We start from the raw sequence: 8,106 nt of genomic DNA, 5'->3' as shown, positions 1-8,106 counted from the left end.
CTATATGACTTCCTGGGATGGCTCCAATATCTAAAGATGTCCCTCACCTCTGGATTTATTACGGGCTTCTCTGAGTGGGGTCAAAGGGCACCGAGCCCCACGTTCTGAGCCCTTCCCTTATGTGCTCCATAACTCTCCTTTGCCATTTATTGACATTTGAGACATTTGATCTATGAGAGCCTTTCTCTCCTCCCCCTGTATACATGCTGCTTCCTAGGGACAGCAGGAATATATTATTGCAGCAGCGAGGACATGGCCAACTTATTTAGGCCTGGTGAGTGAATTACTGGGTAGAATTTTGCATAGGCTGACATCACACTGTATTTAAGACTTAGGGTTTAACAGCGCATCAAGCACAGTTTTAAGACTCTAGATGCAGTAATGTAAGACTGGACTCAGAAAAGGAGATCCGCACGGTGCTTCTCCATGTCTTGGCCCATCTGTTTGTCCCCTCATTCATCCTGGGTGGCAGGGTGGTGTTGTGAAGAAGCAGGGCCCGGAGTCTGGGGCCACAGTGAGAGTGGAACCGGAAATGGAGCCACCCATTCTGGCTGTTTTCTCCGCACCACGGCAGGCTTCCCCTTTACAAAGGGCCACTCAAAAATTAGCATTCGTGCAGAGAGTAGATTAGGAAGCGCATGGGAAGAAGACCCGCCTGGCATCCCAGTCTCCTAGATGCCCACCTGGCCTGCACGGTTCGGCCTTCCTGCTACACCAGGCCTGCTCAAGGGAGGCCACAGCTGCAGTCAGCGACGAGCTGTACCAGAAAGGCTTCTGTGGGTCTGTGGGTCTCGAGGCTTTGGCCTCTTCTGTTTCCAAATCAACCTTTGACTCCACCCGAGGACTTAGAGTACTGACCTGAAAATGCATTGGCTGCTGGCTTTTAGGGAGCTGCAGCGGTACTGGGGACAGCACAACCTAGCTCAGTGGTGGCCAAGCTCGGGTCTGCATGGGGTGCCCTTCCCAGATGGATCTGCTATGGGTGCAGGATAAATGAGCAGAAAGGAGCAGTCGTGAGCTTTCTCAACAGAGCTGTGTGTCTTCAACCTAGAGGCCTGCCCTTTGCAGGAGATTATATGTTTTTCTATATTTATGGTAAAATAATAGGATAGATATTCTTCTTTTCAAATTCTTGATTGGAAAAATAAAAAGTTCTGCATATGTTTGAGGAAGAATACATAGCGTACGTATTTATAAAACATGTTTATATAGAATATATAGCGAATGTGTGTGCTTGAGTATGAGTGTGTGTGTGAGTGTCTCTGTGTGTGTAAATACACGTGCCACTGGCCCACACAATCAAGAGCTTGGAAACTGCTAGTTTATCAGATTTTTCCAGACATAGTGACCTCCATTGTTTGGGGAGGGCATGTGCTTTTGATATGTTATCAGTCTTGGGCCATCTGTATTTCATCAGAGTGAAATGAAAATTTTATCTTCAACTTCATACCAATCAGTTCATGTGTGGAAGAATTTTGGTTTCCTTTGGCTGTGCAGCTCTCTTTCTCTCTCTCGCTCTCTTTTGTGTGTGTGTGTTTTAGGGCACCAGAGCTGGCCTTGAAAGGACAGGCACAAGAAGTAACCCTGAGCAGTTTTGGTTTCCTGATCCACAGGAATAAATAAATTTGCTTGCTGTCAGCTAACGTTGATATTGGATCACTTTTATTTTTATACTCAGTGGAATATTTTTTCCTGAAGTAATGAATAAATTATTATGAGACAAAAAAGCAGGCCATACAGTGCTACATTTATAGCTAGAAAGTCTTTATTAGTAAATTAGATCAGGTACAGCCAGAATAAAGTTAAGCTGTATTTATTTCCAAATGATAAACATTTTCCTCTTAAGAAGAGACTTAAGATGAGTTGCTGAAGAGGCGCAGCTCGGGCCTGGCCTAGCCCAGACCTGAGTGAAGGTGAGCTGGGGCTGCTTCCACCGCCCTTCGCTGCTAACTCAGCCTCTAGCACGCACTTCTTGGGAGCTCTCCATGGTCTTTCCCTGGCAACCAGGCACAGTTGGGAGCATTTTGGTCTTTATTTATTGGGGCTGCATAATCTAATTATCTCTCATTAGTCCACAGCTGATTATTTCATTTATCTTTGTAAATGTGACAACAAAAGGCTTACTTTAATTAAGCAGATCAGCAATTAGCTCTTGTTTTATAGGAGCTTTAAGCATCCCTGTACTAATAGCAGGCAGCACGATGATAATCAGAAGCTCAGGGAGGAACAGCAGCCGGACAATTTGATTTAGAGCCCCATTCAAGAGAAAGCGGTGTAGGCCGAGTGGCGCTCGGTGACAAAGGTCCAGAGTGGGGTGGCCAGACCAGAGCGGCCTGCGGGGACCTGCAGGGCAGCCCAAACCTTCTTACCCCATTCCCACCGAGGCAGTGACTTCATCCCTGCCTTCCATCTGTTTGTAACAGGAAGAATTATTGTCAGTCACCTATCATTGCGCTCCTTTGCTTCCGTGCCTCCGGCTGTACCAGTCTGTAGACGTGGGGTGGCCGTACTTTGAGGTGGGCATTCACAGCCTCGCCCTGTCCCATAGACAAGCCACTTGGGGCTCCAGGAGTCACACGTTCGCATCTACACAGCTAAGGGTGAGAATCCTCGCCGGGGTTTGCTCCTTGCAGATTGGTTCCTTCTCCTGATTTTAAACAAATACAGCAGGCTGCTCCTTCCCCTCTGTCTCCCTCCTTGTTCCTTCCTTCCACTGCTCTTGTGCCTTTCACTCATGTCCTTGTGCTGTGCCAGGCATGTGATGTGGACATGCCAAGGACATGATGACAGGACTCTTTTTTTTTTTTTATAAAATTAAGTCCCAATTTTATTTAAGGATTTCAAATTACATATTTCAAATTTCTAAAATGGAATAGAACCATCTTGGAATGAAGAAATGGCATAAATGAACACTGACATCCCTTGAAATTCAAATTTTACAAAGAAAACAATTCCTCTGCAAACCACAACCCCATTATGTAACAAGATGAAATATCATCTACCTCTTCACTTTGGGAATAGCTATTTCCTAAAGGAACGAGAAAAAGTGATTTTGTCACTTCTTTAAGTTAATTAAAAATGGGATTCTATCTTTAGATTAAAATTTTAAAGATCAGAAAAAGCTATGTTTAGATGAACTATGGTTACAAAAATATCAACACAGAATGTCTAATCAAAATTCTGAAAATAAAAAGGAAAAAATTACTGTGATTGGTTAAAGATTTCCAGTAGTTAAGATTCTCAAGAGGTATGGATAGTTCCACACAAATGTGTTCACATTTTAAGTCCTTAATACTAAATTTTCAAAAAGAAAACTATCACCTGTAAAAATGTATCAACTCAAAGTAATTTTATTAACAGCAGGAACTCTAGAACTTCCTCTTGAATTAGTCCACTCTCACCATCAAAAATAAGTTCATTCCCCCCCAAATTCACAGTAATTAGCCTGAGGTATTTTAAATGTAGCTCTAAAGTCTCAAACTCAATGGCATTCCCCTCCCCAAAATGGTCTTATTACCACTTTAGGCCCATAATCTCTATACTATTTACTACAATATGTTCATCTAGAATATCAGAGGAAAAAAAGATCCTTGGACTTTTTGAAAGAAACCCATCCCCAACCATTTTCACTAAAATAGTAGCCACATGAATTCTGAGTGTTATCTGGCCAGATCCACAAAAGGGGTGTTTAAACTTCATTTTCCAGTTTAATTATCAAAGCCTGGTGTGAATAAAATTCTGAGTATCACACTGTGGTACAAATGGGTTCAAATTTCTGAGGCTTTAAATGAGACTGAGAAACAGTTCATGAAATTTAATGTACTATGCCTTAACACATCTGTGAGGTAGTTAAGTAAACAGTACTACCCATTTTAATACATAGTAAACAGAAACATGGGTAAATGACATAGCTAAGCAATTAAGGATCAGAATAGACCATAGAGGCTTAGGGCTTTCTCTCTAGGTATAATCCAAAACTATGAAATTTAACTTTTCTTCTTTTAAAAAATGTATCAAACCATTTAGAGGTTTTATGCTTTTACTTTTTGTTTTCCACTTGCTTATCAGATCTTCCAAAGTTGGCTCCTTTTCCTTCAATATGTTAAACTGGGCACAATTGTCATGAATCCAAGTTAAGCCTCTGCTTCTAACCTGAATTAGTACAAAATTAAGAAATTACCTTGTGAGAACTAAAATTGCATTTAACATTTTTATTTTAGACAGCAAACAACAAAAATAAACAAACAACCAAAAAAACGTGAAATAGTCTCATCAAATGATGTAAAGTCATCCTTTCCAGGAAAGCAGAAGGTAGACCCTACCACAAAAAAAAGATGCTTACTTAATAGATGTTAAATTTAGAAGTACACTAAAATAGTATCAGTTTAACTTCTGCAAATTCTAGGTTTCATTCACTTCCCTGTGGTAACCATAACCATGTAAGTTAGGCTTCCTTATAATCAACTATCACCTACAATATAAAAATCCATTAATAAGCTAACAATTATGAGATTTGGTCTTACTGGAAATTCTTAACCATAAGTTCATTTTTTTTCCCTTTAAATGATGAAATGTCTTAATATAAATCACTGCATTTTTATAACACAAAAAAAATGAAAACCACAACTATGCTACCGACTTAAACCCACTCTACTACTAGCAGGAAAACTTTTGGTTCTTCAGGAAAAAGTTAATTTTCATAGTTATACTCCAATTATTCTATGATGCAAAGAACCAAATTGCAACAATGAACGGACATGCTTCAGAGAATCTGTGCATTCAAGGTATCTGACACTAAAACTATAGTTAAAATGCTAGTTAAACAAATTGGTCTTTAAAATATCAATTCCTTTTAAAAAATTAGTCTACTAAGAAAATACAAAAACATAAGGCTGTAAGTAAATAATAGTTGTGTTTAGGCTATTACAGTGCAGGTTATCCTCAAGGCCACACACATCCTGCTTCACTGCTGCTTTCCCTCTGATGGGTTTTGCTCCTTCTTTGGGTCATAGTCTGGATCATTTTCCTCATCTTCTTCTTCTCCTTCCTCATCCGCTTCTTCACCTTCTTCATCATAATCATCATCATCATCTTCAATATCTTCTCCAGTGAAGTACAACACCGATCTTGGAATTATACGCTCACGTAAAAAGTGACCAATTTCAGTGTCTGCAGCAAGGATAGCTTCGGCATCATCATCCAGATCTCCACTCTCAGGAACTTCAGGAGGAGCAAAAAAATTAAAGAAAGAATCATTGGAAATGGTTTTAGTCATAGTACCAACTGTCCCACGTCCCTTATGTTTCTGCTTCTTTTTAATGGTTTTCAAAGTGACATTCTTTCCTTTTTTCCAATCTATCTGGCACCCTGTATAGCCCATAATTTCTGGTCCATCAAATGAAAAGGGATCAGAATCATCTGGTTCAGATCTCATCCTATATGTCTTTGTCAACACTTCATTTGTGAAATATTCATTGAGTTCAAAGTGAAATTCTAAGATAAAACTCATAGGCTGGCCAGCATCTGAGAACTTCACTTTAATGTCCTTCAAATGCTTCAGAATAGGTTCATCATGTTCCTGAACCATGTCACTGAGCAAGTCAACATTCTTTAAAACAGTCAACCAAAATTCAGGAATTCCTTTAGGATCTTCTTTTTCTTCATCTTTTTTTTCATCTTCAATCTTGGCCTTTTCTTTCAGCTCCTCCACAACTTCTTCCTCATCTGGTTTCCACTCACATTCTTCTTCCATAGGTTCATAAATTGCATTAATGATCTCAAATTGCTTATCAAATAGAGGCTGGGAGAGAACAGCATACTTCCTTTCAAGATCATGAACTTCCTCATAGAATTTGGCTTCTATCTGTGCACATTTAACTTGAAGGGTTTTGAGAGCATTCACTCTTCTTTTAACTACCCTAGGCAAGCTTTCAATGTATCCTGTTGGTGTGTCTACCAGACCATCAAGTCTTTCTTGAAGGGCTGCAAGAATCTAGGATTTTGCATCATCTGAACAGTCAGCTGACATGCTTTGATTTTTGTTTCTTCACCAGTTTCTTCTTCTTCTACTTCTTCAACATCATCCAAATCTTGATCAAGTTCAGACTGTTCTTTGTTGTCAGTGTCTGCCATGTTGTAAGAACTGCAAATATCAGCGGCTAGTTCGGGGAGTCAGGCTGCGGGAGCTGCGCAGGGAGTGACTAAGGGCAGCTGCGGCAGCAGGAGGACCAGGAGCACGACAGGACTCTTGAGAAATGTTCAGTGCTACGGAGACAGCCCAGAAGGCTGCCACGGCCAGACTCGGGGCAGTCAGGGCGCAGGACAGAGGGAAACGGCCTCGCCAGAGTGGCGGCACGTCGGGTGAGACCTCAGTAATGTGACCCCGACCGGCCTGGCCCCTTCCATTGCTGTGCACCAGGCTTCTCCCCGCTTCCTACAGTGATGCTGCTTGGGCTGCCCAGAGCCCTCTGGTCACCCAGTAGTGGCCCTCCACTGTCCTGCGTCCGTGCACTCTCCCTGTGGAGATGGCTGCTCTGCATCCAGCGGATGCCGACTTGTACTCCAGTTTAGCTTTCCAGGATCAGCTGGAGGAAGAAGGAGGTGAACATGGATTTCTCAGGAAAAGAGAGAAGGAAATGAAAGGGGGCTTGGGCTGAAGGAGAGGTCACTCCCTGAGTTTGAGAGAGAATGGAAGGAATGAGATGGAGGTTGGGGGGTTCTCCTGCCTTCCTCCAGGAGGGCCCAGGGGGCAGCAGTGCAGCTCTTCAGCATGGTGTCCAGGCCGGCGTCCCCCACAAGACCCACCTCTCTCTGGGGACCTGGCCAGTGTTGCCTCCTGCACTCCATACCTGCTGCCATGCAGCACCTTGCTGTGGACTCTCATGACATCTGTGAAGGGTTAGAGAGCTTCTCAGCACTGCTGCTCTGCCAGGCTGTCTGGGAGACTCTATTTTACAATTGCACTGTAAAGTTGCTACCCGGATCTTCACTGTGAGGATGAAGGAGTGAGGCACACACAGGGGATAAACTAACTTACCTGGATTCATAAAGTAGTGGGGCCCAGAGTCCAGTCTGTAATCTTCACTGTTGTGAACCACTACGCCATCCTTCTTTGGACTTTTTCTGACACCCCGAGAACATCTGGCATTCAGAAATCAAGCAAAACTAATCAAATTTATTGCTTATATTTAATAAGTCACACACCGAGACTCTTAGTATAAGCAAAGGAGAACAATTACAGGACAGAGATAAGGTGCTTGGTGATCAAAGCCTCATTTAAGGACATGTGGAGGCTGATTTGGAAAGAAAGCGACCATGGAGGAGTGGTGCTGGCTAGGACAGCACCTCAACAGCCCGGCCCAAGAGGACGGAAGCCCGTGACAGTGGAGGTGGGGAAGGCATACGTGGAGCGTGGGTTTCAGCGGCTCACGGCCGCAGGGGGAAAGATGGAGGATAGATGTGAGCTGGGTCTGTGTCCGGTCGGTGTGGTCAGCCAGTGCAGCCGAGCACATGAGTCGTGGGAGGTGCTGAACATGGTCGCAGGTCTCTGGTGATAAAGAAGGTTGGGTCCAATGGGGATGGGAGCCGACCGGGAGCGCTCTCGTGGAGGAGGCAGGAGCAGCTGGGCTGGTGTTCAGGCTGGGGACTCATGTCCACTCCGAGGCCAACCCCTCCGGAGAGAGGACAGCGAGGCAGTCACCTCCTCCTGCCCTGCCCCCAGGTCGGTGCTGCAGGAGGGAGGTGCAGCGGCTCTTGCCCACCTGCGTCACTGGTGAGGCAGATCCGGAGCCAGGACTTCCAGCTCCGCAAGGCCCTCAGGTGGCAGAGGGGTCGGGATGCCCACATCGGGCCTCTGGGAATGGGAAAAACAGACATTGAAGCTGTGGGAAAGTGGAAAGTTTGAATTTTATCAGTAAGTCGGAGGGGGTGAGCAACCTAGAGGGGCCACAGCAAAGGTTAAAGTCTGTGACATCAGTGGTGCAGGAGTTCGTAAGCAGAGGACACTTGACCCGGGGCCATGTGTGCTGGGTGCCTGTGGTTTGGTGTGTGGGGAGGAGAGAAACAATGAGCTCCCATCAGGGCTGCTGCTCTCCCTCACGGGGGATG

The 8,106-nt window shown here is 44.1% G+C and overlaps 1 pseudogene across 1 annotated transcript; it reads right to left on the bottom strand.

The window, feature by feature from the left end:
* Positions 1 to 4,251: 4,251 nt before the first annotated feature.
* Positions 4,252 to 6,180, bottom strand: LOC101724818 (nucleosome assembly protein 1-like 1 pseudogene; annotated as a pseudogene). Its single transcript, XR_015438741.1, has 2 exons — positions 4,928 to 6,180; positions 4,252 to 4,318 (listed from the first exon to the last, which is right to left on the bottom strand). The product of XR_015438741.1 is annotated as a nucleosome assembly protein 1-like 1 pseudogene (transcript).
* Between the last annotated feature and the right edge of the window lie 1,926 nt (positions 6,181 to 8,106).

Source organism: Heterocephalus glaber, unplaced genomic scaffold, assembly GCF_053883595.1.
Source record: "Heterocephalus glaber isolate CG9 unplaced genomic scaffold, H.glaber_assembly_v1.0 deba00000122, whole genome shotgun sequence".
NCBI classification, from domain to species: domain Eukaryota; kingdom Metazoa; phylum Chordata; class Mammalia; order Rodentia; family Bathyergidae; genus Heterocephalus; species Heterocephalus glaber.
This window is presented reverse-complemented; position numbering and strand designations above follow the sequence as displayed.